The sequence below is a fragment of the Haliaeetus albicilla genome, chromosome 14 (assembly GCF_947461875.1).
Source record: "Haliaeetus albicilla chromosome 14, bHalAlb1.1, whole genome shotgun sequence".
NCBI lineage: Eukaryota > Metazoa > Chordata > Aves > Accipitriformes > Accipitridae > Haliaeetus > Haliaeetus albicilla.
The window spans coordinates 33,808,514-33,835,524 of NC_091496.1; the positions used below are offsets into that span (position 1 = coordinate 33,808,514).

Sequence of the window (27,011 nt, forward strand, 5' to 3'; positions counted from 1 at the left end):
TCTAGAAGACACCTAATCCATCCTCCTGCCTGCAGGAAGCAGTTATTCAAGTACTCTGATCTTACAGATCTCCAATGGAGACGGAAACTCCAAAAGCTTGCCAAGCAATCTATTCCCTATCCTCACCATTAAAGTTTTCTGTAATTTCTAAAATAAATCTTCCTTGCTGTAATTTAAGCCTATTACTTCTTGTTCTATCAAACACAGGCAAGGGAAATAGATTGTTCTCTTCCTCCTTGGAGCAACCTCTTGTGTTATAATGTCTTCGCTCTATCTTTTCTGTGTCAGACTAAACTAACATAATTTATTCCATTTTTTCTTTTAGGTTATAATTTCTACACTTCTGATCTTTCTTGTCACTCTCCTCTGGACTGTCTCCAGCTGATTCTCTTCTTTCTTCAAGTCTGGTGTCTAAAACTGGACATGCTATTTCAGTATGAAATTAAGATTTGCTAGTCCCAGATTTCATCTGATTATTTAAGTAATGAAGCTGATCATCTCCCAGGAGAAGGATACCAAAGCTGTCATTCTAGTGCATAGTAATTGTCCTGCTGGAAACCAAAGTTGAAAGTTAGATTAATTAAAACACAGTTCAGTGAAAATCAATCTAAGGAAACTTGTTTTCCTTTTGGATTTGTGTCTTAAGCCTGATTGACTGAACATCTAAGGAGGCACAAACACTGATTTAAGTTTTCTTGCGTCGTACTACTTATATGAATTTTCTGGTGTCCAGTAAGAGGGAAACTCATATGAAGCCTCTCCCTCAGTGGTGTTTAACTGCCTATAAGAGCGTATTTCCAAACTCATGAAAACAAGAGCAGGGAAGCTGCCCAGGTATGAGCCTCTAGATGACCAATGAAGTAGATGGGGTGAGAAGCTGGAGGAGACAGTGGCTGGGCCAAGCACAGCTGGTGCAGTTTTTAACAGCTGATTCAGGATTAGGCTGTGATTTTACAGCTAGTTCTGTGGACTCTGACAAAACAGCCCCTGCCGTAAGCCCACCTCACCAGCTATTCTGAACAACCTCTAGAAACTTAGTGGCTGCAAGACCTCTGCTTGTGATGCATGGTTGAAACTGGCCAAATGGTATTTTCAGGGGGTGGGGTGATACAGACAGGTGAACAGCATCATTTTGTAAGCAAGCCCTACTTCTTCAAGAGACCAGGCTAAATAGTTTCCTTACTACTGTTGTGAGCTATATAAACAATGCCTTATTACATAGTATCTTGTTATATTGATTTTAGATCTCCTGCTTAATTAACACATATTAAAGTTTTAATTGAGACATGCAGGTGAGAACATGTCTACTCCCTTCCTTTCTTCTTTTCTGTCCTCCCTCATTTAACTGCTCTACTCTTTTCCCAAGAGAAAAAGATCCATGCTTTTGAGAGCAGGATCCCGACATTCAACACACTGTCATTTATGTCATTCTCACAGTGATTCTAGAACTAAATGCCATTGTATTTAGGTGGAGTCACTCAAGGATTACGTAGGATATTCATTACGCAAGACACAAGGTCAGTCTGTTTATTCATTCCTGGAGGACTACTACTTATGTCACCAATGACGATACCAATTCCACTGCAAAGAGTTATGATTGTGACTCTAGGCTTTTGGTCATAAATAAGTAAGAGGGTAGAGGTATTTATATTTGCATTAATTTGAAAAACTTCTCTAGCAGACAACATTTTATACAATCACTATTTGTCGATGCATTCAGTATTTCAGGTTAAGTTGAATACTGGAGATTTCAGAAACAATGCCATAAAACTTCAGCAGTACACCAGCCTTAAGAAGCTGCCTCAGGCTATCGAGGAAGTGTCATATTTGCTTATAGTTACTCTGGGTATAGTACTCTGGGATACTAAGGGGTATTCACACTGTCTACTTCAAGCAGCTGTCTTTTTGTTGTTATCAACCACCTCTTCAAAGGAGTCTACTTTTTTTTCCTAGTGATTATAGAGGAACCTTGGAGGCTATTTTTACCATCAACTATTCAACATTAGGTACTCAACATGGCCTCCTTTTCTTTCTTTAGCAGCGTTAGACACTTAAAGTAGAGTACATAACGTGATCAGTGAAGGGTAGGGGAGAGGAGACAAAATGGGAGAGGCATAAAATCTCATGAAGAGATTTCCTACAGAACAAGCAGTGACTGACCTCACAAGTAAGTTGGGGCAAAACCGGAGACAAGACTGCTGAGACAGTCTGGATTATGGAGCAGAAGGTAAGAAAGCAATAGGATAGGGAGCAAAGAGAAAATCAGCTTGGTATGGCTAGGTAAGAACAGGGATAAGAACTGGGATGTTACCACAGGAACTGGAAGTGATTGGCAACAAGACTGGAGCCTTGAGCTCCTAGGACAAGTTTTTACTAAACAAAGAAAGAGATTAGTGCCCAGATGAACGACCTGATAAACTAAATTAAGATTGGCTAATTGAGGAAAGTGGGAACAGGACACAGGGAGAGGGACAGGTATTAGAGCAGACTGGCAAAAGTTGGGAAGGTTGGGGCAGATGAATACACAGTTAGTGGAAAAAATAGAAAAGGCGTCTCAGACCCAAGATTTATCCATTGTCAGAAAATGCATGTGTCTCACCAAAATTGAAGCTGGCCATGTGAGAACAGTAGCCTGCTGTTACCAGCTATTCCATCAGGTCCAGCTAGCAGAAGTGTGGTGTCTCCACATACAGCACAGCAAGGCAGAGCTTGTTTGCTACGAGAATTTTCTCCTTTTAATAGGTCTTGGTTGGGCATATAGTCAAAGTTTCTAGAGGCAGAAGAAGCTGCTAGGGTATGTACTTTGGTCTTACGTCTAACGAACACCACAGTCTCTCTTTCAGCAATACCTGCGATAATTTTTGTTTGACTTCTTGATTTGAAGATGAACGTACTATTGGCAGTTACACTATTTAAAATTTATGACACCTCTCCTATTAGAATTTGACTTTACTTTTCAAACACTGGCACTTTAGATGCCTTTTTTCCTATGTATATAACAGTTCTCTTCTACCCATAAAATTATTTACTTGGTGTAAGCAAGCTCCTGCCTTCATAAAATTAATTCCATAAAGATATAGACAGACCATCAGCAAAGAAGATGCAAACTCGCATTCCCTGCCACTTTTTTCTAGCCTTCAAATCTATTTCTGGGAATGGGACAAATTTCTAAAGCAGACATGATTGTGGACAAAGAACCCGGTGAAGTTTTTTTAAATCACAGTAACAAATTGTTTTAATGAAATAATCCTTAAATAAATTGAGTGCATATAATAAACTAAATAAAATGTGGGACAAATCATCAATATTTCTGTTTTGCCAGATGCCGCCATGTAAACAGGATGTAATGTTTACTTACTCTAAAGCCCATGTTAAGGACATTGTACAACAATATTTTTCAAATTGTAATTAGCTAAAGGCCAGGGAAGAGGCAACTAGCACATCGACTTCTTATAGGTGCAAAACCAGATTATTGAATCCACAGAGTGAAAAAATATCCCTGAAAGCATAAAACCTGCTTTAGCCTGTTACTTTGAGCCACAATGCAGAGATACCAGACATTTTTGTTATTTGGCACAGGTTGTTGGAAGGTTCAAAGGCACTGCAGATCTTCACCATCTCCAGTGAGGCACCTGTTGGTACTGGAATACCTACGTCCCTATGAACCTAAACTTTTGCCATAAGGCAAGGAATCCTAGTCTTATTATTTTGACAGCGCTTGAGACCTGCCAGCTCACCCCTTAAGCCTGAATGAGATTCCCACAATGGGAAGCTCCCTCCTTGCCTCACCCGCGGGGCCGAATGGGGAAACAGCCTTCAAGCACAACCCCTCGGTCAAGTGCTTGGGCAAAGGCAGCTGAAGACAAGAGTGTTTGGCACTGGCCGGGATATGCTCCCCAGCATGCCCCAGTGGCACAGCAATTAGGAAACTCCCCTGGAATGCAGCCATTCCCCACCGGCTTGCTTGGGCAGCTTCCTGATCAGAGGTTTCTGTGAAATCCACTCCCTCTTTTCCTCCCACACTGCTAAGGAAGCCTCTGCACCTTAAGCTGGGCTGTGACTTCCTCCAGGCAAAGGGCATCCAGAATTACGCAGAGGGATGGAGAGCAGAGGAACACATAACCCGTCTCAAGGATTTCAGCCTTGGAGTAAGTGGGGGTGGAAGCATCCCTATCATGACCTGCCCCTTGACTCAACTCAGGAAGAAAGAGTAGTTCCCATCCAGATATCATGCTACTTCAGAGATGATTAACAAACAAAGTACAGAATACCAATTCCTTAAATTTCATGCCCCTGCTAATTGCTTCCTCTATTCTTCATTCATGCAAAGCAAACAAGAGTCAGTGGAGGATAGCTGCTCATACCTCCTCCGCATGCTCAGGGCACATTTCCAATCTGCAAGGTAAAGCCTTTAAGGGCTATCCCATCTGTGATGAAACATGGCATTGGTGGTTGCTATAAGGACCTACAAACTGCTCTGGGCCATCCACTTTTTCATCGTTTTCCCCTACCTGCCAGCAACCTGCTAGGGAAAACATGGAACCGGGCATTAAACAACACAGCTGAGGTGGGGGACAGGGATAAAAAAAGGGCACAGTGTTTGGAGAAAACAACATGGACTAAGCTGAAGGGCTTAGAAGTTCAGGGTCATTTCCCCCTTTGCTGTACATGTTGATCCATCAAACTTACCTTTCCTCTCTCTCTTTTACTTAAAGCATATTCGCAGCTTCGACTCAATCCTTCCACGTTTCTGTTCCTGAGAAGGGGCGTAGTGGCAGGAGGTCCAGAACGAGAAGATGAGGCTGTTTCTCCATTCACATGCCAGTAAACAAATTCACAGACAGAATTTAGCATGCATTATATAATGATGTTCAGTCAGAATTTGTATCATCTGATACAGATTTGCTACAGTTCTTACAACACTTAGAAGGTTTTTTAGAATCTGTCAGCCAACTTAATTTAAAAGTTCTGGAGCTACTTAAAAAGCAAGCTTTCTAAAGTTTAAATATGGCTCTTATTAAAGTCCGTTTTTAGTAAGAACACCAAAGGAACTTACTGCATTTAAATGCTGAATGCACCAGCGACTCACGCATGGACCGTGAAGACTTCAGGTATAGTAGAGTCCATGTATGTAGCTGGCAATGCCAAGCTGCTGACTTAAAGCTAACTCAGTGAGGCTGAGACAGCAGTTGCCACAATTGCAACTGCAATGCAAACTGCGCTACAAACTTCTTTTTTAAGTCCTTCAATTCGCTCTCAAACAAGTGAGCAGAAAGGTCTAGGGAATCTAAGGGTGGGATCCATCTCATTCAGCTTGACATATCTACATCAATGGAGTCTAGAGAGTGATTCATTTGACTAAAAGTAGATGCCTGCTTTAAAATGAGTTGACTCACTTTCTGGACAATATTGACTGTTTTGACTAGATCCCCATTGACTATGACTCCAGGGCTATCAGCTGCCTCTACCCACTCTAAAACAAGAGAGAAATTCAATGAGTTTGACTGAAGGCTAGGGATATTCCAGGACATGATCAAGTAAACTAGTAGCTAATATAGACTATCTTCCAGTTCTCATTGTAGAGGAACTACTGATGATCCTACAGAGACATCACCACAGCAGAAATAATACCAAGATAATATGCCCCAAACAGGCATTAATTAAAAATTAAAAAAAAAAAAAAAAAGAGGTAGAAAGGAATGATTTGGGTTTTCAAAATCTTCCGTAAGTATAGAGCTATTTTTTTTGACAATGATGTTTTATACTGTGCATATACATACCATATAGATACCATTTATGAATATTCACCATGAACCAACAAAGTATTTTTATGTAATCAAAGTCCTGGCACATTAGGAAGATTATAGGTTTGATAGTTTTCAGATTATATCATAGGCTTTAAACTATCACTTAAAAAAAATGCAGATCTTGAAATTTCAAAGCTACTTAAATAGAAATTATTTTCTTAACTAAGGGGAAAGAGACTCATTAGTTACAACTTCTTTTGTAGAAGCATATTCTTGTGACCAGCATGTGAGTGACGCTTTTATTACATGCGCTGAATATGTTACGGTTTTTGGATCATAGAAACTCTCCCAAAACAAAACTGAACAGCCACGTAATTTTTCTTACAGAGCATGATATAATTTAATCCAAGTGTTGAAAGCTGATAAATATTTTTCTCTTTCCCCATTTGGCAAATCCCATTTTCCCCTTCCCTATATTTCTAATAAAATATAAGCCAGTGTGTGGATTTGTTAACATACTACTGAGGAAAGGAGAAGGGGGTTTATATTCTAACTATTTTTCATACAGAGAGAGGCATTTTCAAACTGATGATGAAATGCTAGATTTAAGACAAAATACAAGTAATACTTTCTAGTTATCAAAGGTTAAAAAAATGCCGGATGTTTTTCTTTAAGATAAGGGTTGTGATTATCCACTCCCTTGTATTTGTCCTGTTACCTATACCTGCTGTCAAATCAGAGATCCCTATCAATTTTGCAAAACTGTGAGTGATTACACCAGGAGAAGGAAAAGTCATATATTCCATTAAAGTATGTATCACGTATATTAAATTTTTAGTGAGACATAAAGTAGGCCCATACTGTGTCTTATAAAATGTATAGAATTTGATCACAGTCATAAAGAGATAGATGACATTTTTTTCCAAGCACTACATTTAGAATGTGCATACTTTTTAACAGAAAGATACTACTGTAAGTCAGCTTTTCATTTTATACAATTCTTCTTGTAATGCATAGCTCCACATACACTGTGCACAACACTGTGAGTGCAGCAACATCACATTCTCATGTAGTTTTGCTAATGATGAAATTAAGCAGAATCTTTGGAAATGGGAATTAACACCAGTTAGAAGACAACTGTGACCTAACTCCAAAAAGGTCCCAATTGCAGTGATGTACACTAGCTATCTACAGACAAGTATGCACTAAGCAGATAAGAAACCCACAAAGGAAAACAACAATTTACAGTCCTGAAAACAACAGGGCCACTCCAAAACATCTGCCACTTTCTACTATCTCCCAATCTCATTTTAGGACAATGGGAAGGAAAAAGTCCCTCAAAGCAATCCTGATTAATCATCCTCTTAGGTCTTTCATGTCTTCAGTAGAGACGCATGCACTCTTTGAAAATAGATCTGTGCTTTTCAAAGTTCAGTATTAAGAGCCAGATTCAAAAAGAGATTCAGAGAGATTTTAGGATTCTACACTGAAAGTTGCAGTCCTCAAAATCAAAACTCAGCTTTTGGTGTTGAAATGTGCAGGTGCCTCACCTTTGACACGCGAGCTCTCTGAGGGCAATAAGGGTTCTAGCAGATCTGCAGTGGCAAACTCTTGCCATCCGCTGGTCTCTGCCTCACCCCTCTGATGGACAGGTTGGAAGTGATCCCTGATGGTCAGGTAGTCCAGCTCCTCATTGAAAGCAGCTCCAACTAAAGCAGGTTGCTCAGTCAGGTTTTGAATATCTCCCAAGGACTGAGATTCCACAATATGTATTGAAAACCCATTCCAGCATTTGACCACCCTAACAGTGAAAATATTTTTCCTTACATGCAGGATCCCCTGTATTGCAACTTGGGTCCACTAGCTCTTCCTCTACTACCATACAGCTCCAAGAAGGGTCTGCATCTCTCCTTTATCTTCGCTCCACCGCACTCTCCTCATATGCTTGTACTCCAGCCTGTGTGATTTTACTGACACTCCACTGCATTCGTAACAGTATGTCAATGTCTTGTGCTGGGCAGCCAAAAACAGTACTCCAGAAGCAGTCTCACAAGTGCCAAATAGAGAGGAATAATTACTTCCCTGGACCTGCTGGTTATATCTTGCTAATATAATCCAAGATGAAGTTGACCTTGTTTGCCCCAACTGCCAACTCATGCTCAGTGTGTCCACCAGGACCCCAGGTCCCTTTCTGCAGAGCTGCTCTCTAGGTAGTTGACCTCCAGCATGTGCAAGTGCAGGGGGTTATTCCATGCCCAACCCAGGACTTCTCACTTGTCTTTGCTGAGCTTGGTGAGGCTCCTGGCAACTCATTCCTCCAGCCTGTCCTGGTCCCTCTGAATAACAGCCCTGCCCTCCAGCGTATCAGCTGCTCCCCTGCAGGCTGGTATCATCCATAAATTTGCTGATAGTGCACTGCCTCCCATAGTCCAGATCATTAACATTGAAGACACCAAACTGCATTGGCCCCAGAATCTGTCCCTGCAGGGGATTGCCACTAGCAACCAGCTGTCAGATGGACTTTGTATTGCCAATCACAACCTGTTTAGCCTGGCAGTTCAGCCACTTTTCCATCTACATCATCATCTGCTTATCCTGACCATATCCCACTATTTTGACTGGTAGGATACTATCAAAGACCTTGGGAAAAGCTTTGCTAAAGTCAAGGTAAATGATATTCACTACTCTTCCCTTGTCCATGGAACCAGTCATCTTACCATGATCAACCAACCAGGTTGATCAGAGGCAGTTTGCCCTTGGGGAACTTATGCTGTCTATTTCTAATCACCTTCTTGCACTTCATAAGCTCAGAAATGGTTTCCAGGAGGAAAAATCTTCCAGGAGACTGAGGTTAGACTGCTTAGCTTGTAGTTCCCTGGATCCTCTTTCTCAACCTTCTTGAAGATGGGCATGACATTTGCCTTTTTCATCTGTCCATCAGGGACCTCCCCAATCACCATAACCTGTCAAAGTTGATAGGCAGCAGACTCACAATGATACCCTCAGCACCCTCGGATGCATCCCATCTGGGTTTGTGTACATCCAATTGGCTTAAGTGCTCGGTCTTTCTCTACTGTGGCTACTGCTTCACTCCCTCAGACTCTGCTATTAGTCTCAGGACTGAGGTTAAATCTTACCAATAAAAAAGCAAAACAAAACAATAAAAAACAAAATAGGCATTGAACATCTCACCTTTTTCCATGGATTTTATCAGTAGGTCCCCCTGCCGTATAGAGTACCCGGCCCACATGTCCTGTAGGCTGCCTTTTTGTTGACAATATAATTATTAAAGCCCTTTTTGTTGCCCTTCATACCCCTTGCTGTTACAACACCAGCTGAGTTTTGGCTTTCCTAATTCCCCACCTGCAGACTTGGGTAATGTCTCTATATTCCATCCAGGTAGTCCTGGACCTGTTTCTACCTTCTGCATACTTTGAGGTCAGTCAAGAGTGTCCTGCTCACCCATACTGGCCTTGTACCTCATTTGCTCATCTTTCTGTGATTTGGAATGGACCAATTCTGTGTTTTGAGGAGACTGTTCTTGAAGATCAACTAGGTGTCCCAGGAGCAGCTAACTGTCACCCATGTGATCCTGCCCGGCAGACCCCAAACAAGCTGAAGTTTGCTCTCGGGAAGTCAAGGCTGGCAATTTTACTATTTGTTTTACTCATTTATTTCAGGATTTTTAGCTATACAGTCTCAGGGTTGCAGCCAAAGCTGCCCTCCACCTCCACACCCCCAGCCAGTTTGTTCATGAGTAACAGGTCCAGCACAGCACCTCCCCTCGCTGACTCACCAGTCACCTGTCTCAAGAAATTGTCATTGGATTTTCTGCACTTAAACCATGCCTCAAGTGCTGACGTGTATGGAACCTGGTGTTCCCTAGAATAAGGAGTTGCACTTTCACTGTCTTGACAGCAGAAACCTCACTTGGCCTTCAAGATCTGAATATCCTTATCACCTGCCACAGGGAATCTCAGGGAGAAGCTCCTTTAACACAGCTGTACCGCTGAGGAATACTGTGGCCCTGATGCAAAGGGCTTATGACATATCCTGAGGAGAAATGTGATACAAGCGCGAGGCGGTTAGAAATGTTGCGGTGCCAAGGCCTGCTGTGACAGGTGCTACCTTCATCACCTCTCACAGTGGACAAGGAGACTAAGGGGACATTCTCAGATTGTTGGTGCTAGCTATGGAGATGACCAGAGCAGTCCTATCTACATTGAGTCCTATCCACTCACCAGTGTCCAAGGAACGCATAGTATTCCAAGACCCATCCGTGCCCAAGATGAGAAAGGTAGCATGCTTGCAGTCACTTCACGTAGGCTTTCACCAGGTGAAACAGTGCTGGAGATGACTCCCTGTTGCTATATTTCACTTGCCAACGAGCTTCCTGGCTAATCTCATGTGCCCAAGAAGTCTTGATATAGTGAGGGCTAGAGCTGTTTCCTTGAGGGAGGACTTCTTAGGAGAATGGCCTCATATTGATTCAGTAATGAAGGCTTTGCCAGTTCACAGCTCCTGCCTATTTAATGTGGCCATAGACTTCTGAATTTAATGATGTCTTCATAACCTTCCGAGTCTGTAATTCTGCTGTTCAAGCTCCTGATCTCTTCTTGTTCTAAAATAATGATGGATTGAATGTTTATCAGAAATACATCAACTTCTAAGGCAGTTAAGGCTCCTGGTTTGCACAGGAGACGATAGGATCCAGCCTTTATAAGTCACGCCGAGTGAAATGTAGTCTTTGGAGAAGACTTGTAGAGGCACATACACATCTTGAGTGTCTAATAAACAGAAAACAACTCATGCCCTGTCTGAAATTCACTGTAGCAGGCCACTCCACCTCAGCACTGTCCCTGAGAGAAACTTGTGTGAGGCACTCCCAGCCTCATATCCTACACAAAAGGGGAAAAAAGTCTCTGAGCTTGAGTAATAGGTCCTGCGTACATCCTACAAGGTGAATACAGATGTGGGCTATCACTTAAAATAGAACCCGGCTTTTCTTCGGTGAAGGCTGTAACTTCCCAGCTAATGTGTTTGAAGCAGGAGGATGACAACTCTTCCTCCTGAAGAGGATTCCTCATCATATTTTAAATGAAAGGAAAAACACCAATCAGGATAGCATTGTAGGCTATAAATCTCAAGTAAAATAGGCACCTGCAGACAGCAGCACCTCTGCTTGAAAAAGCTCCAAGACCCTCTTTTGTGCAAGATTTTTTTCACTAGACTGCCTGGACCCACTCACTCCTGAGTTTTGCAGTTCCTATTCCGGGGCAATTATCCCATCCCTCTGCACGAGGCAGGTTAGACATTTAACTTAAAATTGCAGATTCTACTGCCGATTGACTATTAGACACCTTTTCAAGCATCACAGTCAAGCTTCAGGAATATTTGGGGCAGGACAGTATGTTCAAAGTTCTTTACCTACAAGCTGGATACTGTGCAGCCCAGATGGTAATTTTTTTCATCAGGGCTCAGATTTTCCTTTTCCTTCAGACTAGAAATCCCATTCCTTTGGAAGCTCGGTTGCTGTTCAAGTGCAGAGTGTTCCCTTTGTTCTTTTCATCAACAAGTATCGTACTGTGAATGTTAAAGGATACCAAATTTGGGCTTTGTAGCAAGAAGCTGGAATACAGGCTGTGTATGGCTCTCCGCCACTGAAAAACACAGCCAGGTTTATGAGATGGGCCATTTAAAATTCTGATTTTTCTCTTAAACCATGTTAACCGCTTTAAGTCTAGGTGCTATCATTTCCTTCAAACTTCATTTTTTCCCTAACCTTAGCTGTAAATATTTTTTTTTTTTTTTACTGTGGTAGCACTTAGATTCCCCCATCAGTATGTCACATTTTTTGGGAATCATAAGTCCCACAGATAACAAATAGAGTCTCTACCAGGAGGTGTTTGCATTCTTAAGCCAAGCTCCTTATGCATGCACAACTTTATACATGAATAATCCCCATGATGTTATTGAAGATTTCACAAATATAAAGTTAAGACATGTTTTTAGAGTATAGGTAAGTTCACTTGAAATAGGAAAATACAATATGTGTAAAAACAGAGTTTGGCGTCAGTTAAAGAATCATGTTTAATATAACAATGTTTCCACATTTAATAATTAGCTGTTTCTGAATTTTTTCTAGCATTATAAACAGATAAAACTTCAAGAAGCTATTTGGAGAAAAGATAAGTAAATTAAAAGGATTTTCAGCATTTTAAGTGAAATTAAAAACTTTAATGGATGTTAACTGCATGTGAGGCATCAATGGCTACATTTAACAGAAGAACGTGATGCCCTCCCAGTTCAGTCACAGCAATTGTGAAGCACCTGGCTCCCTTGATTTTACATGAAACGCTGAACCAGGACCTGGTTTGGAAGGAAACTGCAGTTCAGTGAAAGAGAAAATTCTATCATAACACCAAGTGTTTTATATAGCGTTTCTCAGTTGCATGAGAAGTACAATAGCTGGGCTGGAAGAGTATGGACTTTGTAGCTAAAATCTGAAATTTTTCCTTTTAAAAAGAGGGATAAATAAGTTATCTTGTTTCTTCATTTCCATTCCTGACTCTCCATATCTTCTGCTTTAGCTCACATAATAAATATAGATTATTTCTTATAATGTCTTATTGTGAGAAAAAAGGTTTTATACTCAAGAACACGCATTTACTTAATCTTGACTACTCTCAGCCTGTCCCAAGGTCTAAACTGCATGACATTTCTTCTTACTTCATGTGCAGAGGCATTTGACTTGTCCTTCTGGAGCCTTCCAAGGCTTTCAAGAAATTCAAGGGTCATACCCGTACTGGGACTGTAATACATGATGAGCCATTGGGTTATTCTGCAGAAGCCAAGCAGTTGCTGAAGTAAGACAAAGGAGGTGGTGCGGCTGATGATGCTGTATTATTCTGGGCTCCAGCCCAATCCTTTTCCATCACTGGAGGGGTGAAACTTCCACTGTGAGCTGTTAGAAGAGCTACCTCTCCCCTTGTTTTTCTAAAGCATAGCATAGGTTTGATGTGATTGACATGGGAAACAGGAGGGTATCCAATTGAAAATCGACAGTTAGAAGTCTGTACTTATTTTTCAGTTGCTTAACTTCACTGTTCATAACATCACATTATAATTTGGGATTAATTGCAATTTCACTCTTCCCTCTGTACTTATGGGGGAGTCATGAATCTCCAGACTGATGTGCTGTATCACCAGTGCCAAAGGGTTGCAGAGAGGAGGTAGAGGAAGTGGAAGCTGGAAAGAAGACTAAAATGGATTAGATTTACCAGAAATTAAAACCAATGGGTCTACACGATGGCAGCAGTTTGGAGATTCAAGAGGAGACAGGGCAGAGCTTAAGCACTTCAGTGTTCAGTTTTAATGTTGACTGAAAACATGAATCTTACCAAAATCAGGGCCGTGGTATGTGTCCTCTGTCTCTCTCATCTATATGAAGAGATGCAGGGACCATAGCCATCCCAGCAATATCCCATGTTTCCACTACTTTAGATGTGCAATTTATTTCATGTATGCATTTATCTTAAAATCTGTCCACAGAAGAATAAAGGGGAAAAGAAGTATATAGGTCTAGAAAATCTAAATGTAGATGTGCCATGGTCCAAAAGGTTGTATCTTAGATTCTTCCTAAGTGAAAGAGAGAAACTTATTTCCAAATCTCAGTCTTGAAAATATCCAGCAAACATGGCTCTTTATGGATGTTTAGGCTCAACTTCCCTCCATCCCCAAGGCCTGCAGACTCCAAATTTTAGGTCTTTGGATGCAGTGCAATGTTTTGGGGCACACAGGCTGAAAGCAGGCAACAGTAGAAAAATATAACAGGGTCGTTATCAGCCCGAATGCTTTTTTTAACTAACTTCTGTATCGTCTGTGTCCATAACACATGGACATGCTGCATGTAAAATGAAAGTTAGTTTTCTGTTTTCTTGTAAATACCACAAGATGACAGTTGTACCCAACCTGCCCTGAAAAAAGAAATAAAGAGCACAATTAACTATTCAGCCAGGTGCACGCCTTTCAAAATGCCTGTGGCAACTGGGCTAAGCAAACGAGAGGAAATATTTATCAGAAGACCCACCACTTCATCTTGCTTTTAAACAGCAGCAAGGAACTCGTAGCAGCAACTAACTGCCTTGATTTCAGGTTTCTTCGACTCCCTCATCAGTGTGAACAAGAGGGACAGTGCTTTGTCCTGCTGTTGGTATCTGAACAGTGTGGATGCCGGAGCCTTTGAAGGTGGAATAGAGGAAGAGGCAGCCCTGCCTTTCCCTGATGCTTATTTCCACCTTGTCTTGCACTGACACTGCACTTTACGCGATGAATCTTCTTAGGCAACAAGTCCTTTTAAAAGGTAACTTTTTTGTCCTGTAAATTTTCAGCTGAATTAATCTTTATCTAGGTTGCAGTATAGCTGTGTGAATCCTAATGCCAAGAGGAAGGAAGGAGAGGATGAAGGTGGATGATACGCTTCTGTTTGGAAGCAGCACCAGCTTAAGGTATCTTAAACCAATGGTGGAACAACTTGCTGTCGCCTAACCACTAGCAGTGGTTCCAGAACTTGCCATCAGTTTGAGTTTGCCATCAGTTTGAGTATTTAGTGCGTAACGGTAAAAAGCCACTCTGCTGCAGGATGAAGCCATTACTGCCGTTCAGAAACTTGCTAGTCAGACTGCTACCAATTCATGAGCTACTAGTGATATCATTATGTAAATTATTTACCTGCAGGTTTTCAGTATCAGGGATTTGCCCCAAATCTCAGTTGTTTCTAGAAGGAAACAGCACCATGAGACTCACATTTGTCAAGAGGAGATACAGATACTGTGCATGCACATGTTCATGACTCAGAGGTGATCCCATGAAACAACTGCCTCCTAAATTATATTATATTCCATATTTTGAGCAGATTTGAGCTTTTACATCAAAACTTGTCCAGTAAGAGAGCTAGGAGTTGTCTGTTAGATTTTTCTTTCCCAAAGGTTTAAGGGGCTCTTAAATTGCATGGAATATTTTGTCCTCAATTAATTTTATGTGTTGGGGTAAGCAGAGTCTTAAGTTAATACATAATCTGGCACACAATTCAAGAGCTACTTCCTGTAGTAGCTAGTTTGTGGTAATGACATGTCACTTCTATAGATTGTGTAAATTGCTGGCTCTGTTTTTATACTTCAATAAAATCTGTTTGCATAGCTCGTACTTCTCCTTTCATTACAATTAGGCAGGCAGGAGTTCAAACAACAAAACTTTATTGTTCATGTCTGTAAGTTAAATAACCACTGCAAAGTATAAAATGTTTTTAAAACAATATAACAATGTGCAAACCACTAAGTTGTCCTGAAATCGCAGTGTACTTTAAGAAGTGACTGATGTGCAAAGGAAGGAGGCAAGTATCAGCTGCTTGCAATTCTCCCATCTCCTCTCCACACACCCTTATTTCTTGTCTAAGTGGTGCATCACGGAGTATGAGGAAGACTGCTTAGGACAGCTAAATTCTGGGATCAAACACTACAAATGTATATACATCCAAACAGTAACTTGTATCTTATATTCAGACAAAAGATTGTATTTTCATATTAACAATCTACTTCTTTCTTCCACCTCTACAAAAATGCTGAAAAGTCATTTTTTAGAGATCAAGATACATATGAAGCATTTTAAAATAGCAAACCCTTACTAAAAATTAATTGGCAACACTGCTGCAGAATATGAACTCAACTGGTGAGTTTCTTTGCAAGTATCTTTACTTACTGTCTTTGAGTAGTGAATTGGCAGAAGCTTTGCCCAATTAATTTTGACATGAGCGAAGCATGATAAAGAGAACTATTTATCAGTACTTAAGTCCTGACTACTTTTATCATCCATAAGACATTATACAGAATACTAGGACTCTGGTTTTGAGAGATGATCCAACATTTTCTGCGGAACGCCGCTCAACTCCTGGACTCCAGTTCCAACAGACTTACACGTAGATGCAAACCCCTTTTAGGTATTTGAGCTCAGGTCCTGGAAGAAGCTACAGGAGCTGTGACTTGCAGAGCTCCTGTTCTCTGCCTGATACGTGGAGGACACCAGCACAAAGAACGGCACACTCGGTGAGGCTGGTACAGTGCTGCATTTGATAGTTTACACTCAAAATGTGCCACCCTAGATAGCTGGCCTGCAGCGGTGTCTCCTCCTGCCACAGCCAGGCTCCTCCTATTTACTACTACTTCCTTTCCAAATGTTAAACTTCCCATAACTTCATTCGCATTTACAAAGCTGTGGGGTTTAGTATTTATTGCTACTCCCTATTTAAGATCAGCAAGCTTTACCAAGGCAGTAACAAATTAACCCAAAATATGTCTGGCCATCAGTGGCTTTGCTTTTGCTAATTTTTAAATTTGTTCCCAACATCCAGCGAGCAGGTACTCTGCTGTGGCGCTGGACAAAGGGGAAACTTAAGAGAAACTCCTTCATCAGGCAGGACAACCCATTTCCAAGACACCCAGAGAACTGTGGTCTTGAAGCGTGCACAACAGCTTTGTAGAAGGCCAGTGACTGCACAGCATATCATTTGTGGTGGAGTTTTGTCATCTAGCAAGGCAGGGGAAGATCTGTCGGACTACCTAAAAGGCCATCTAAAATCCTGCCCATTTTTCCTTCAAAAATTTGCAAACATCACATCCCTTCCATTTCTATGAAAAGGTGTTAAAGAATACTGAAGCTGCTTCAATGATTTGTTCAAAAAGTGCCTGTTTCTCTCCAGCTGGCACTGAACCACTTGCAGGCACACAGAAGACGTCAGCTTCACTGACTTCTATACCTAGGAACTGCAACTTGCCACTGAAACCAGCAAGAACAAACAAAACCCAACTTTTCCTTTCTGCATCTTCCCTGGAACCAGAAGAGCACCAAAAAGCAGACTTTTGGTGACCCTTCACTATAGCAAATGTTCAGTATAACATCCAAATACCTAGTGGAGTATTTAATGAAGAATTTTGGTTTTTTATAGAACAGTATTATTAACTTCAAGCCATAAAACTCTCAATTGTACAGTAACCGTGCTTATGAAGATCATATAAAAGCAACTGGACAGCCTTCCCTCTCCCTCAACCATTGGGTTTGTTTTGTTTTGGAGGGTTTTTTTGTGTTTTCCCCCCTACCTCAAATAAGAGGCATGTGACCATGGAGTAGCTCTCTGTGTTCTAATTATATTGCTACAAGACATGTCCCAAACATTTTGTGTGAGAATGGGATGGGGACAGAGTAAGGACAAATAAAGCAAACAGCTGTGTAAAGCTCTTCTATCATTCTCACACCTAACTGAAACCAGTAGTACCACAATGAGGATAAAAAAGCTCTTAACATTATGCTCACTAGCTCACTATTCATTAGACAGTCCCTTCTTAAAAATTAAACAAATAAGAGAAAAAAAAAAGATAAATAGCAGGCAGTACTTACTAGGCTAAGCCTTTGTTAGCAGGGAAGCCACCAGAACCCCCTGAGCAGAGATTAGCAAACTAAATAATCCTTTGGGAATTCTCCCAGGACATCCAGCTGGTTGATGAAACTCTCCCAGTCTTGGACCGTGATCCTCTAACAACAGTTAGGACTGAATGTGGTGATCACAGCTCTGCCTAGCAAAAGGATACAGTTCAGATACTACTGAAGGCTCAGTTAATATACCTAACGCAACACAACTGCTTCAGCTACTCAGAGCCCCAAGCTCATTTGAGGAAGCCAGCACCAAAATCACCACTCTAAGGAATATATTTTACTACTTGGATTACAAGTACAGGATTTGCTACCTTCCCTTGATATACTGACTCTGTATTGGGCAGTGTTGTTCTGAGTAATTAGCATTATATTAGAATGAGCTAAGCATATTAGAAGATAGCTGACTTCCTGTATTTGAGCCCAGTGTACAGATATTTTGCAATCACATTGCATATAGTGACTGTAAATGCAAATAGAGCCAAATAGCTACTAGGATATGTTTTCAGGACTGAATTTCAACAGGACTTCAGGTTCCAAGACACCTTCTAAGAAGAAACAACTGAAGATGTGCTTTTTTTTCCAAACTTAGAACTACTTGGGATTAAGTTTTCCAGGCCAGGTGTCTGCCTCCAGCTGATGTTTGCAAAAGAAATTTTCAACAAGAATGTAACTATGAACCTGGGGAAGAAAAAACCTCCCATTTTTACTCAAGTATAGAAAAAGCCCTCTTAATGTACTTGAAAAGGCCTTTACTTTGAAGAGAGAATTTGAAATTTAGTGGGAGAGTAGACTTTGAATCAGGGATATGCCTTTTGGGCAGTTTTCCTATTGAACATCATGATGAAGCAATCAGCTTTTGAATCTCAAGCTGCACACGCACAGCAAAAAAATAATTACCAAAAAAAAAAAAAAAAAGGCATTAAGAGCTAGGAGCTGGGTTTTCTGAAAATTCCATGGCCTCCGCAATGCTGCAGGTTGGTCCTAGCAGAGTTACTCCTACCTGAGGCAGCAGTGGGGACTGCAGTTAAGGCTGGGGCTCCGCTGGACTCCGTGCTCCCTCTTCTGGCACCCAGGCCAGTGCAAAGAGCCAGCAGCAAGCCTCGGGGAGAGGGGAGGGATGGGTGATGTTGGGAGGCTACAGCAAATGCATCCTGTTGGGTGCACCCCATTTCTATTTCTGTCTTTATCGGGGATTTACACGCAGCAGCGAGTTTCTCACAGGGCATTGGTGGCCTCTAAGGAAGCGCTTTGCATTTTCTGAGAATTCGACCCTCTGGAAAATAAATGCAGAAATACCAAGCGGTATCTACCATACGTGTACAGCCTTCTTCACTGCAGCTTCTCAGCACTACAAATGTTTGCAAGAACAGAGCATCACAATAATCTTGCACTAGGAAAGCTCTAATAATGCAGACAGGACCACAGCATGTACGCTCAAGTTCATGAAAAAGCCTATGGCTGAATTTAACGTGGCTCTAAAGTTATGGCTAGCACTCCTACTGCTGAGCTGCCTCTACTCTCAAATAACCTGTAAATTATATCCATTGAAACTGTGCTTTGATTAAATGAAGAACACCCCAAATTAGCAGCCATTCTTGTATTGAATTCCTCTGTGACTTAGCTTTCCCAGCATTACAGCGATGATAATGCTACTAGCTTGGAATTTTGGGAACTCATTTGTAATCATAACTCTAGAAAAGCCTGTAAGAAAATGGAAGGGGGAAAAAAAAAAAATCTGTATTCAGATAAACATTTAAATATCATGCAGATACAGAGGCATAACCTCTGGGTTTTTTTTTAATTCAGTGAGCAGTATCAATCTCAAATGTAAGGATCATGCATTAAAAAAAAGTGATCATATAATTAAAGACTATCATAATACACATGCATGGTGTCACGCAGATGGAAAACTCAATGAGCACTGAATTTTTCAACCCTAATTTTTATATGTTTGTATGGTAATATTTGTATGTAATTATACATAATTTTAATGTTCAGTTGCAGACAGAAACTATTAGACTTTCGTTTAAAGTCAAGAACTCTTTGGCAGATGAAATAAAACAATAAAGCAAATATTTATAGAAGAAAATACATAGACAAGTAAATTGATCCTGGTATGAACTTGGCCGCAGCTAGTTACCCAAACTTTAAAGAAAGATCATTTAAAAACATCTTTGAAAGCTAAATTAGCATATTTTGGCAAAAGGAGAGGATTCTTTAGCACAATTCTTAAACAACATGGGGAAACTTGCACTAGCAAATAGGTACTATCATTTCTGTACAGTACTGCAAACATGACACAAACACCTGGATTAAGGACACACAACTCCATTTTCCTAAGTGCTAAGCACAACTAATTCCAAAGGAACACCATGGGGGCTATGTAATAGCTTGGCAACCTCTTGAAGGAAAAACTATGACATTATTTCATTTTCCTAAAGCAAAGTGAAGAATGAGCCCAGACTTATTAAAATAGAGGTTAACAGATCAAACACAATATTCTAAGGGTTTCATTCACAGACCAGCTTGCTTTACTTTTATTGCCTTATAAATGGAGCTAAACTTGTAGCATTAAAGAAAAAATAATCTATTTTGACTTTGTAAACCAACACTAGAGTAACTTGATGAAGGATGAAATGAGACAGGAAGAAGTTTCATTCCGAGAGACCGTACTGTAAGCTCAGGGCACTGCTATTTATGCTGGGGAACTAACTACAAGCAGCACCCAGTGCAGCATGTGACTTAAGTCACTGGAAGTTTGTGATCAAGAAACTGAAATAAAATATTTACAACAAGAAAGCAAGTCTTAAGATTACAAATCAAGTGTGAATAGCTGCAGTACTAAATATTCCTGAATCAGCAAAAGATGGAAACAAAACTGTACAGCAATTGCATCTGAGGAGATACGTATCTTTAGCAGAAGTCACCTGTGACACTGCTGCAAGCCCCCTAGAGCAAGGGTTGGCCCACCCAAAATCACCAGGTTTTCCTCACTCCCTTGCTTGAGCCTGCATTTTCTTTAATCTCCCTTTTTCCTTCTGCAGCAGGACTGCAAGAATTCTTCCAGCTTCTGTACTGTTCTCCAACACATGCAAGGGAGTCTCATAGAGGGAAGAGACCTTTCCCTGGCCTGCAGTTTCCCCACTCTGCACACAAGCTAGATAAGGACAAGGCTAAGTAGACTAGTTTGCGTAACGCGTTTTAAAACTGCTACCCCAAATATCGAGAGACTGTACTTTTGCCTCTTGGTAAGGGGTTAGGGGGCTATGCTCACTCTTCTCTAAACAGTATTAGGTACATCTTGGCTCAGAACCACACTGCCCCAGCTCTGTGCATCAGCTGCTCTTAAACACAGTGTTCCCTGTAGCTCTGGAAGGCCCAAGATCAAGAACTGATGGAAGATACAGGAACATATATATACATTCTATTTCTTCTTTTTCCTAACTTCGGTTATTCTCCATTTGCAACAAGACTCTGGGTAAGACAGATCTCATGTTAAGGTTCAAAATTCAGAAATAGTAGCAGCTCAGCCTCATAAACATTTTTATAATATCTGGAGATTAGGAGAGTCATGGATTCCCCCAAGAGCTTCAAAAGCTATCATGTTACTACAAGCAACAGGAACTGATACTTGACTACATTTGATAGCCCTTTATATGTAAACAACCTCAAAAACTGTTTCTCACTAGCTTTTTTCAGTTATGTTAGGCACTACTGTAGTTAAACAGTTTAAGTCCGATGGTTTAAGTGCAATTTTCACATTAGGTGTCCCATCAGCATTTGACCAACACAGTTAAGTTTGAGATTTTTTTTCCTTTCAGTTACTCTGAAAATAGACATACTTCCTCTTATCTGGGCAACACAACAGCATTCAATGCAATGCTGCTCATCTATCAGCAGTCTGTAAGACCTGCGTATTAAGTAGATCACCAACAGATAGACTGAGAATCATAATTAAACAACAACAGATTTTCTCCTTTCAAAAGTGGATCTGTGGGTATTTGTGTTTTCACTGCTTTTAAGTACTTGATTTGCTTGGGCAATTTCAACACATTAGTTAGTTTAGATGTTATTTAATCAGTATTTCCTTCATTTACTACTTAAGTTTTCAGAAAAGTTTTTGCAGCATGTATTATATTGAAATGCACAAATTGTCACATGTATTGTCTGTCCACACATTCACAGTTGTACAAACTACTTCCCTTTTCATTTACGCCTATATAAAAGTTAACTAAGGCAACCGCTTACTCAAGAGAAATTTCTATGTATTTTTAGCTACTGTTGACTGCCATTCGAATTGATAAAAATATAAAGATGAGACAGTGCTACGTGACAAGCAAATATTGCTGGCAAATCTGCAATACTGAGAACTCTACTAGTAGCATTTTGCCACTTAGACTTCTAACAAACACTATGAAGTTACTAGGTTTGGTTTTGATTTAAGTTAACTAGACCTTCCCCACCTGTGTGTGATACCATCATTCTTACTCTACAAAAACCCTTAAAGTTTGAACCAAATTTAACCTGATGATTTCTGTATTTCTGAGCATGGTTCCTTTTTAACATTCAGAAGAATTCTCTCAGTTTTGCATCTCAATCAAACTTTCACACATCCAACCAGAAACATGAATCACACTAGTGCTATTTCAGGGAACATGTACAGCTATAGTGGCAGGGGAAGTGTGCCATCCACTAGATCACACAAACACAGAGATAATCACAAAGTAATGCTTGAATCAGGTAATTTACTAAGGGCAAATTCGGTGGGGTTTTTTTCTTTTTAAAAAACTTGCATGGGTCTGTGACTTCTGTGCTGCAGACCAATGCTTGTTAGAACCTCAAAACATTTTCTGCCATTAAGGCCTGCATCTGCCTTACAGGTATGATAACTTAAGAAACGCAGCAAATATTTTTCACCTGTAAGAAAAATATATGAATTTGATAGTCTCTCTAAACTTACTGTTCAAGTGCTGCTAACCCCAAGTGTTCAGAACACATAAGTCAGGACCTACACAAGAATTAAGATTTCAAAAGCACTGCAGTTTTGAAATCAAGTGGGAGTGCACTTACATATTTATTTTTACTTCTTCTTCAGTTGCATTTAGGGTTTTCCTGCTTCATGTTTCATACTTCATTGCACAACTGAGAAACCCTCAACTTTGAAGTGCTTTTAATTTAGAGTTTAGATGATCATAAAATTGATTCAAAAAGGTGGACCTTTGTGAAGAACAGCAAGTATTAGAAAATTACAATAATTACAGGTAACATTTTTTAAAGTGTTTAACCAATTTACTTGAGTATGTACAACAGCATTTATGTAGCTCATTTTTCCTTCTGTTTTATTTCCTAAGTAGCAATACATAAAAATAAAGTTGAAATGAGGAAGGCACACGACACTTTAGGAGATTTAGGAGGGAAGTGTCATAAGTCATTTAAATAAACAAGAAGTTGGTTCTTTTCAATGTAAAAGCTTTTTTTTCTTTTTTAAAGATTATCTAAACCAAGCCTGCTGGGGTAGTTGAGTTCTACTAACGGTAGTGGAAATTCTGTACAAGTGTGCAGAAGTAGCCTGTAATACTGTACATGTGCTTTCCCACCTTTGCTGTACTGTTTAGCATTTCCTTTCATGCATAAGACCTTTAATTTATGATTTAATACTGCACCACTGAAGACTAGCCACTTACCATCTATACAACGTAGCAGCATCTTTAAAAGAAGCTAGCACACTGAAATGTAATAAAGAATTTTAAAAAATTATTCAGGAAGAAGGGGTAGGACTAATACCTTGCTAAGTAAATGCCCCTTGTTGAAGCTTACATTTGTCACAGCAAGCTACGCAAACACTGAAGTCTTTAGCCTAACATATGCAGTTAATTCCAACACTTTAATATTTTTTTATTAAAAACGGTTGAGATGAATGTCACTAAAATCTACCTCTGGCTTTCTGACCCTTTCTCCTCTACCAGATGCTGCTCATCCCGTAATTCTTGTGTTTATTTTCAGATTGCACGTATATTATACGCTACTGTCTGCAGTCTTAAGAGTGATTTGGCTGTCTTCTCTAGCCCATCTAATAGGCTGCATTTTCTAAAAACACATACACACAAACAAAACACACTAACTTGAGTTTCTAAGGATTTACAGTTTAATGTAAGTAGCATACAGCTAGTGATACTAGTTAGTTACTCTGATCAAAACATAATGTTGCCACAAGTCAAGAGCAGCACAAGCAAAAATGAAAATGGAAATGAGCAAGAGTATTTCACCCACCAGAAAGCAAATGCTGAGTTAGTGGCACACTGACAAGAGCAATTGTGGCCTGCTCGTGGATAGCAGCAGTTTGGCACATCGGTAATAAGCCCCAAATTTCATATTAAAGATTCAAGAAAAAAGTTTGAAACTGCAACACAAGATACAGCTGTTACAACACAAGATTCACTTAGCACAGTGATACTTAACACAAAAAAAAAAAAAGCAGCCAACACACACACACAAAAAAACATAACAAAACCACCCAACCACTACTGAATAGTGACAATTCAGTTACTGGATCTGCACTGTCTGTCTGCAAGAATGCTCATTCCACACATAACATTTACACACCAAAATTAATTGTATATAGTAACTTTTATAAGCAGTTTATAACAGCACAGGTTTTATTTTACAATTTAAATAAATGCAAATTGCATTGACAGGTACTATTACAGAGATCAGTAAAAGGATTTTTTTTTTTCCTAAATAGCAAGACTTTTTTCCCTTTTCCCCTGCATTTAATCTTTGGACTCTTTAATATGCAACAAGAGATTCTTTTGGCATTCTTAAGTATCAACGTAATTTTGGTATATTTAAAAATTATCACTTCCACCAGAAACAGGTCATCACCTTTATTTAACACCATTAAAATGCATGCGTATTAAGACAGATAAATCAGGAAAAAAAAAAAAAAAAGAGTCTTAACTCACAAGCCCCTTCTCTACCTCAAAAACAGAGGGGAGCCCCCGTCAGTATAAACCCAACAAAACCGGTGGTGTAACACTAGTACCAGCTTCACGACCTTCTCCTGGGGGATCTCCAACTATTTCAGCTGTAAGGTGAAGAACCAGGCTGTAAGAACCAAGACATCGTTAATGTAAAACAGCAATTACTCTCAAGCTGGCATCACAAGATCAGAGTCCAATACAGACATTTTGTACCTTGGTGCTGGATAGTGTTACTTGAAGCATCAGCCTAATAGCCGGTTTATTCATAAGGCACGCACTAAAATGAAACAAACAGTAATTAAGTGCTGGCGGTGACCTAGTTAGCTACGTAAGGAGCTAGGTCGTCCTGTCATTCATTACAGGTTCCCCGGAACCCGACAGGCACGGTCCCCTCCGCCCGGGCTGCGCGGCAGGCCGAGAGCGGGGAGCGGCACCTCTCGCCCGGCCAGCCCCGGCCTCCCGCCGCCCGCCCTGCCGCCCGGCCCTGCGCCGCCGCCGGCGGCCTCTCCCCCAGCCCCCCCCGCCTCCGGAGCCCTCGGATCTGGGCCCCGGCGAGCGGCGGAGCCGGCGCGGGCAGCGCCAAGGCCGCCTGCTTTCGCCTTCCCCTCCCTCCCTCCCCCGCCCCGCCGCAGCTCCGGCAGCTCCGCGCTGGGATAACGCAGCCTCTGACTCGCTCGCTGCTCGCGTCCCCCTTCACCTCCCTCTTCTCCCTCCCCCAACGCGCACACTTGATAGAAAGTCTCCTCTCGGCGGCGGGAGGGCGGTGAAATCCTTCGCTCTCCTCCCTCCGCTCTCTGTAACGCGAACGAGCCGCCGCCTTCTGTTCCTCAGCCTTGGCCAAGTCGGCGTTTTGTTGACAGGCTCTGCCGGGCACAAAATGGGGCTGCCGCTTCCATGGGCGCCGCCATTTTGTGAGGAGCCGCCGCGCTAGCTATAGCCGCAGCCTCAGTAGCGGCGGCAACGGCGGCCCCAGGCGCGCCGGAGCGGCGGCCGGGGTCTGTGTAATGGTTGAATAAAGTGACCCCCTCTAGGGAATCCCCAGCTGACAGTTACGTAAGGGACCGTGCGCAATTGCTGTGCTTAGCATGGAAACCCACCTAGCCCTGCTACGCAATTTGCCTATCCTCCCCTCTGCCTCCCGCTCGCCCTTCCACACGGCGCCCGGGCGAGGAATGTGACTCACCTCTGCCGACCGCCCCTCGCGGAGGGGAGACCCCCTGCTTTTAAGGAATTTTAAGGCATGATTAAAAACCACCGCCCTCCTGCGAAAGGAAGGCTTAGCTCTGTGTGTCTGAAAGAGCGATCTAGCCCCTCCATCGCCGGTTTTAAACCTCCCTCATTCGTATTATCCGGGCTGTGGGAGTCTTGGGCATACTGTTGCTGAAATAGCAGAAACTCAGGAGTGTCACAGACACGAGCTGCAGACCAGGATCTGCTGCAGGTCTAATTTTAGGGGGAGGGGGGGGACTCTTAATGCTACAGCGAGTAAGACGCTATGCATTCCTTACACTGAAATCCACACACCGCCACTCCATCCACACAGAGAGGGCGACTTTCCATAGAGAGTATTAATTTGAAACCGAGGGATTTCTCCCCCCCCCCCCGCCAAGAAGTGCGAGCCCAGGGCAAATCTTACCAAGCATCTTACTGTATCTCTGTCTCTATGGCTATATTCGAGCTGAAACAGCACTCAAAAGGAAAAAAAATCTTCTTTGTAAAAAAAAAAAAATGTTTTATTTTCTGAAGTAAGTTAGTACATAGAGTAGAAAGGAATTATAGTTTTGCCTCTTTAAGTGCTCACTTGGGGCCATAATGTGCCATTGATTTTAAAACACAGCTCCTTACTGACTTTAATGAGGAGTTCTGCTTAAAAAAAAAAAACTAAAGGCCCGATCTGGCCTTGGATTTCAATGTATTGGTTGCGAGGGGCAAATGTTCCTCCAGAGTCTCTTAAACTGGAGCAAGCGCTCACCTGCGGCTCTGCTTGCTTGCCAGGGAAGGACGAATGCCCACCTGGGTCACCGCTTGCTCTGCCCGAGGAGCAGAGGTTCGACGGAAGGTGCCGACCACCGCACGGGCCCTTCCTCGCTCCCGTTTACCCCAAGCGGCACCGGACCTCGCCGTGGTCAGCGTGCAGGTCTTCTCCTGGGCTCCCGTGTGGAAAACACGTCAGGAGACAAGCGCTCGCCAACACCGTACATGCCCCAGGCAGCGGGGAAAGGGGCCTGCAGTGCCCCTGGGGGCTACTGCCCATCCAGGGTGAGGGCCAAGACCTTCCCCCTTCATTAATTTTATGCTGTATGTTCCATTCGTCAATATATGGAAATATATAGGTGGGTTAGAGTGAGTACGGCAGTCCTAAAGGACTTCGGTTACAGGCCGCAGGATCTCCAAGAGAAAAAAAAAAAAAAATTTATGGAGCGAGCCAGAGCTCAGGCCCCTGCTGGCAAACCTCTCCAGGGCACCCCCTGCTCGGGAAAGTGCTCGGCATTCTCCTTCGGGGAGTTTTCAACACCTCACGCCTCGAAATGAGGGGCTCCTGCCGCCACCCCCCCCGCCCCCGCCGTGCCATCCGGGGCGACTTCCTGCCCTTGGAAACACCTCAGGCCGGGGGACTCGGAAAGTTTTTCGAAAGTCCAAATCCACCAGTGCCCCCTTCGGTTGTTGTTTTCTCTCCCCTTGAACTCAGGGCGTTGGGTTTAGTCCAATTCAAAAATTCGGCCCCGCTTTCCAAAATCCACCTTTCCTGCCCTTCCCCTCCCCCCCGCCCCCCCCACTCCCCCCCCCCTCCGCCGTCAGC

The 27,011-nt window shown here is 41.8% G+C and overlaps 2 long non-coding RNA genes across 2 annotated transcripts; both read right to left on the reverse strand.

Moving 5' to 3' along the window:
* Positions 1-11,672: 11,672 nt before the first annotated feature.
* On the reverse strand, positions 11,673-23,335 carry LOC138689001 (uncharacterized). The gene is made up of 5 exons (XR_011327813.1): positions 22,916-23,335; positions 22,302-22,448; positions 17,196-22,148; positions 14,478-14,523; positions 11,673-13,723 (listed from the first exon to the last, which is right to left on the reverse strand). It is a non-coding gene; the product is annotated as an uncharacterized lncRNA (long non-coding RNA).
* Positions 23,336-23,839: 504 nt separating this feature from the next.
* Positions 23,840-25,266, reverse strand: LOC104319362 (uncharacterized). The gene is made up of 3 exons (XR_011327812.1): positions 24,938-25,266; positions 24,425-24,488; positions 23,840-24,335 (listed from the first exon to the last, which is right to left on the reverse strand). It is a non-coding gene; the product is annotated as an uncharacterized lncRNA (long non-coding RNA).
* Between the last annotated feature and the right edge of the window lie 1,745 nt (positions 25,267-27,011).